The sequence below is a fragment of the Rana temporaria genome, chromosome 1, assembly GCF_905171775.1.
Source record: "Rana temporaria chromosome 1, aRanTem1.1, whole genome shotgun sequence".
NCBI lineage: Eukaryota > Metazoa > Chordata > Amphibia > Anura > Ranidae > Rana > Rana temporaria.
Genome location: NC_053489.1, coordinates 684,667,211 through 684,674,127, shown reverse-complemented (window position 1 = coordinate 684,674,127; position 6,917 = coordinate 684,667,211).

Sequence of the window (6,917 nt, the reverse complement as noted above, 5' to 3'; positions counted from 1 at the left end):
TTTTTCTTGCCACCTTCTCCATAATTTTCCCCTTCCTGCGGTTGGGGGTCTTGTATGGGCCATATTGCCCATCATAGTCCTTCCTCCGCATAATCTCTACCAGCTCCACCATTTCGTCGAAAGACATATTAGTTGCCTTATAACGTTTTGGCCGGGATCGGGACGTTCCTGCCTCTGTCCCCTCACTTCTGGCCTGAGAGCTCCGTGCATGCTCGCCTGTCATCGCCATCTTTCATCCCCACAGAGATTAGGGGCGTGGAAAACAGGAAATGTCCCGTCATGGGCGGGGACGAGGGCGGCGGTTCATACATACGCGGAGTGTAGAGAATGAATAAGACGTGATTACGTAGGTTACGCGGAGATTATTCGCCCGTTTCACAGAAGTAACAGAGTTCACGCCATATTTTTTGAGTTAACATTGATTAGGGGGCATGGCAATGGTGACGAAAGCGGTGTGTCACGCACACGCGGAGTCTGTTAAAGGGAACCTACGTGATTACGTTGCTTACGCGGAGATTAGTATAACATTTGACAGCAGTAACACAGTTAACGCCAGATTTTGGGAATTAACATTGATTAGGGGGCATGGCAATGGTGACGAAAGCGGTGTGTCACGCACACGCGGAGTCTGTTAAAGGGAACCTACGTGATTACGTTGCTTACGCGGAGATTAGTAGAACATTTGACAGCAGTAACACAGTTAACGCCAGATTTTGGGAATTAACATTGATTAGGGGGCATGGCAATGGTGACGAAAGCGGTGTGTCACGCACACGCGGAGTCTGTTAAAGGGAACCTACGTGATTACGTTGCTTACGCGGAGATTAGTAGAACATTTGACAGCAGTAACACAGTTAACGCCAGATTTTGGGAATTACCATTGATTAGGGGGCATGGCAATGGTGACGAAAGCGGTGTGTCACGCACACGCGGAGTCTGTTAAAGGGAACCTACGTGATTACGTTGCTTACGCGGAGATTAGTAGAACATTTGACAGCAGTAACACAGTTAACGCCAGATTTTGGGAATTAACATTGATTAGGGGGCATGGCAATGGTGACGAAAGCGGTGTGTCACGCACACGCGGAGTCTGTTAAAGGGAACCTACGTGATTACGTTGCTTACGCGGAGATTAGTAGAACATTTGACAGCAGTAACACAGTTAACGCCAGATTTTGGGAATTAACATTGATTAGGGGGCATGGCAATGGTGACGAAAGCGGTGTGTCACGCACACGCGGAGTCTGTTAAAGGGAACCTACGTGATTACGTTGCTTACGTGGAGATTAGTAGAACATTTGACAGCAGTAACACAGTTAACGCCAGATTTTGGGAATTAACATTGATTAGGGGGCATGGCAATGGTGACGAAAGCGGTGTGTCACGCACACGCGGAGTCTGTTAAAGGGAACCTACGTGATTACGTTGCTTACGCGGAGATTAGTAGAACATTTGACAGCAGTAACACAGTTAACGCCAGATTTTGGGAATTAACATTGATTAGGGGGCATGGCAATGGTGACGAAAGCGGTGTGTCACGCACACGCGGAGTCTGTTAAAGGGAACCTACGTGATTACGTTGCTTACGCGGAGATTAGTAGAACATTTGACAGCAGTAACACAGTTAACGCCAGATTTTGGGAATTAACATTGATTAGGGGGCATGGCAATGGAGACGAAAGCGGTGTGTCATGCACACGCGGAGTCTATAAAAGGTAACCGACGTGATTACGTTGCTTACGCGGAGATTATTTCATTGAGCTGCACGAGGAGCTAGAGATAATAAGGTAAAAAATTAAAACATGGGATCAGCAGAGGCCTAGAAACTTAAGAGCCATGGGATTGTGGTTTTGTCTGTTGTTTGCAGCCTTTTAACGCAACTTAGTATGTTTATTGTGTCCCCAAAACTGAATTTAATTCTCACAATGCTTTCACACATCACTTAAATCTAGATGTGAAGAATGCTCTACCTATTTGTATTTTTTGCCAGGTGTATTGTGATCATGCAAGTATTGTTCTGTGTTGGTTGGCCAGAGGTTATTAGGAAGTGTATTTATATGTCCGGAATGATGAGGGGCATGCTAAGTACACATGAAATAGTGCCTTGATGAAAGGTCTCAATCTAAAAATTTGTGGATGGGTCTAGATTACACGTATTTAGCAAACTGATTTGAAAAAGGGTCTGCATGTGAACTCATTTTTGGTCACAACAATGGGGCAGAGCTGGCCAGCATTTTGGCTGCAGGAGACACTGTGTTTGCATAGTACTTGATCAATCTGGGGCCACATATGAATACAATGGGAATGCTGGGCATTTTTTAATGTTTTTTTTTTTTGTTTAACAGTGTTCATCTTAAAATTTCTTCCTAAAAATCAAAAATGGAAACAATCGTGGGAAAGGAGATAATTTCACGGCTCATTGAGAAGTTTAGGGAAATGCCCCTACTTTGGGATTCCAAACATCCCAACTATTCGAAGCGGGACCGACGAAGGGCAGCACTTGCTGAAATAGCTACATATATGCAGACATGGGTTCCCGGCTGCACAGGCAACATGGTCAAGAACAAAATGAATAACCTGAGGGCCGCATACCAAACAAAAAGAAGAGAACTTCGGGAGCAACGATCAGGAGCAGCAGCAAGAGAGTCCACGGAGCCAAGTCTGTGGTACTACCAGGAGCTGGAGTTTTTGGGGGATCAAATGGAGGGCCGGCAATCAATGTCCAGCCTTCCTTCCAGCCGGCATCGCAGCAGACCTTCCATGGATCACCACAGCCAGGAGGAGGACGGTGAGGGGCTGGCTGGCAGGCATGAAAATCTCCGAGTCTCCACTTCTGATGAGGTAGAGTATTTTTCTAAATGTTTTTGGGCTGCTAATTCTTGTTTGTTTATTGAGTTGATATTGTAATCCCAAACCAAAAAATGGACTATAAAAGTCATGGTCATAAAAATAGGGGTCATGGATGCCAAGTGCAGGGATCAGAAGGAGAGTCTATTCAAGTTTAAAGTAAGATAAAACAAACCAGTCTAGAGCATGAAAATGTGTGTGATTTGCTTGTGCCAAATTGTAAAACATGTCACTTTTTTTGACACAGGAAGAAGGGAGCAGCCAGGAAATATCGGCTAATGATGCTGAGCTGCCTGCCAGCCAGGAGGAAGGGGTCATTGTCAGCCAGGAGGAGGAGGCCGGGCCCAGCACCAGTCAGGAGGGCCCCAGGCCCACGGTCAGCCCCACCAGGCAAGTCCCTCCCCCCGGGTCAGGCAAACAGGCCTAATGAGGCGCAGGAGGCAGGTTGAGGATGAGAGCCTCCGAATGATTAGGGAGGCTAGCGCCTTAATGAGGGCCCCCCTCAACCCCACTGAGGCCTACAGTGCCTATGTGGCCCACGAATTGTCCCAAGCGGGGGAGGACGGTCAGAGGCGTGCCAGGAACCTGATGAACCAGGTGCTTTTATGGCTGCACCAGGGCTGGCTGACCGATGACACTGAGCTGAGTGACCCGGCCTATCCTGCACAACACCTGCTAACTCCTCCTGCTGCTACATCATCCCGACCTGCAAGGGGCCGTGGACGGGTCCGTGGAAGATCTGCTGCAAGGAGGGTTACAAGGAACAGGAGAAGATGATTCCCGGCCTTCCATTTGATCCCCCAAAAACTTTGGGTTTTTTGGACTACCACAGCCTGGGCTCCATTGGCTCACTTCTTTTTTAGTTCTCGGTATGCGGTCCTCAAGGTTTGCCATTTTGTCCTTGACTATGTTGCCTGTGCAGTCTGGAACACAAGTCTGCATGTATGTTGCTATCTCATCAAGTGCTGCCGTTCTCGGTAATTTATTTTTGTTTATGGCCAAAATAAATGGTTATTCGATTTACTGAAATACCTTGTCTATTGTGTTTTAATACTGTGTTGATTAGGCATGAAACATTTTAGCAAATAATATGTGTCATTTAGAAAGGACACCAACTCCTTGGGGGGGGGGGTACATTTGGCGTACCAACTTGGGAAAACAAAAAAGGAAAAACACACGCCTAAATAAAATGGTGACATAACTTGACCAAAACGAAAATACCAAAAAATGTGAAAGAAAAAATAATGGGGACATAAATTGCACAACAAAAAAAAAAGAAAAAAAAAATGTGAAAGAAAAAAGAATGGGGACATAAATTGCACAACAAAAAAAAAGAAAAAAGAATGGGGACATAAATTGCACAACAAAAAAAAAAAATGGGAAAGAAAAAAGAATGGGGACATAAATTGCACAACAAAAAAAAAAGTAAAAAGAATGGGGACATAAATTGCACAACAAAAAAAAAAGAAAAAAAATGGGAAAGAAAAAAGAATGGGGACATAAATTGCACAACAAAAAAAAAAGAAAAAAAAATGGGAAAGAAAAAAGAATGGGGACATAAATTGCACAACAAAAAAAAAAGAAAAAAAATGGGAAAGAAATAGGAATGGGGACATAAATTGCACAACAAAAAAAAAAGAAAAAAAAATGGGAAAGAAAAAAGAATGGGGACATAAATTGCACAACAAAAAAAAAAGAAAAAAAAAATGGGAAAGAAATAAGAATGGGGACATAAATTGCACAACAAAAAAAAAAGAAAAAAAATGGGAAAGAAAAAAGAATGGGGACATAAATTGCACAACAAAAAAAAAAGAAAAAAAAATGGGAAAGAAAAAAGAATGGGGACATAAATTGCACAACAAAAAAAAAAGAAAAAAAAATGGGAAAGAAAAAAGAATGGGGACATAAATTGCACAACAAAAAAAAAAGAAAAAAAATGGGAAAGAAAAAAGAATGGGGACATAAATTGCACAACAAAAAAAAAGAAAAAAAAATGGGAAAGAAAAAAGAATGGGGACATAAATTGCACAACAAAAAAAAAAGAAAAAAAAATGGGAAAGAAAAAAGAATGGGGACATAAATTGCACAACAAAAAAAAAAGAAAAAAAAATGGGAAAGAAAAAAGAATGGGGACATAAATTGCACAACAAAAAAAAAAGAAAAAAAATGGGAAAGAAAAAAGAATGGGGACATAAATTGCACAACAAAAAAAAAAGAAAAAAAATGGGAAAGAAAAAAGAATGGGGACATAAATTGCACAACAAAAAAAAAAGAAAAAAAAATGGGAAAGAAAAAAGAATGGGGACATAAATTGCACAACAAAAAAAAATAAAAAAAAATGGGAAAGAAAAAAGAATGGGGACATAAATTGCACAACAAAAAAAAAAGAAAAAAAAATGGGAAAGAAAAAAGAATGGGGACATAAATTGCACAACAAAAAAAAAAGAAAAAAAAATGGGAAAGAAAAAAGAATGGGGACATAAATTGCACAACAAAAAAAAAAAGAAACATAAATAAAAAACATTTAATTACAAACCAAAAAATAAAAACATTGACATGTGGAGGAAAAAAAGAAAGTTCAAACATCTGGATAGATAGCATCAGCAAGAGAACGGGTTTATTCTAGCAAGAGAACGCGGAAAAAACAAGAGGAAATAAACGACACACTACATAGTTAAAAGGACGAATGTGCCATATCACAAACAAACGAGAGTTTTACCTGAACGAGTGCTCCCATCCCCTTATTTTGTCTGAGCATGCGCGTGGTTCTTATCCGCGGATAATGTGTACTAACCAACGGATCTATCCGTCGGATAGATTCGCAGCGGATAGATTTGTTTAGCATGTCAGCAAATATTCGATCTGCTGAAAAGCCATTCGACGGATAAATATCCGCGGAAACAGATCCGCTGGAGTGTACACACCATAGAATCTATCCGCTGAAACCCATTTGCTCGGATTTATCCGCGGATGGATTCTATTGTGTGTACGGGGCCTAAGTCTTAGACAGAGTCCTGACCTACCCACATTTAGGAGGGATCTAAAAACCTATCTGTGGGCAGAGGCAGATTGATAGGAAGAGTGAGGTTAGGGTCATTCTGGCGGGAAGCACTGCTAGATCTGTTGGGAATTGTGTGTTGTCTCTCCTTTGGTCTTATGTGATTTCTATGGTTTTTGTACTGTATTGGTTTTATGGTTTTATATTGTTGTTTTATTATTTGATTTTAATTGTGGTACATATTTTATATTGTTACTATGTTAATTTATGCCTGTAACACTCGGTCCTGTTGTGAATTGTTAAGGTCTGGAAGCGTTTCGATACCTTCGGGTGATTCTACGCTATACAAGCAATAAGCAATAAACAATAAGCAATAAACAATAAACCTCTGGTGGTCCCAGCAGCTCACCTTACATCAAGCAAAAAGAGCCTGATAGGAAAACCCTTATGGTCTGGTCTTGATGGTATAGATTGCTCTCACATTCCAAGGCAGTACATGCAAATATAAGGAACATAGAACAGGATGGTGTAATATTGATAGAGCCGGGGGGTCTTGCACATAACACACTCAGATGCACTCACATGGAATATAAAATATGAGGCTTATCTCCACGAGCAGCGAGCTCGTCAGTGTCCTGCTTCTCCTCTCTCACCAGTTTCCATGCATGTCAGGCAGTTTCCATATATGTCAGGCTGGGATGTCAGGCTGGAAACACTATACAGCTCATGCAGCAGTGGAACAATCAAAGCAATAGGGAAGCAAAACACATCGCATAATCCAGTAAAAACGATCAAATTTAATTTAAAACAGCACATAAAACTCACATTTAAGTGGGTATTAATGGCATAAATCCACGAGTAGCGAACTCGTACTACGTCCGTCGGATGCTAGGGGTTGTCCAGCGCTCCAATCCCGATGTGTATCGTCACACATGTGACTTCATCAGGCATCCCCTGATGATCAGCCGCCGGCGGCAGGTCAGCTCCCCTGCGCGAAAGCAAGTAGCTCTACGTCACCTCGCGAAGGGGCGACTAGGGGCGCGTGCGTGCCGCCGGAGGCGTGCCCGCGCAC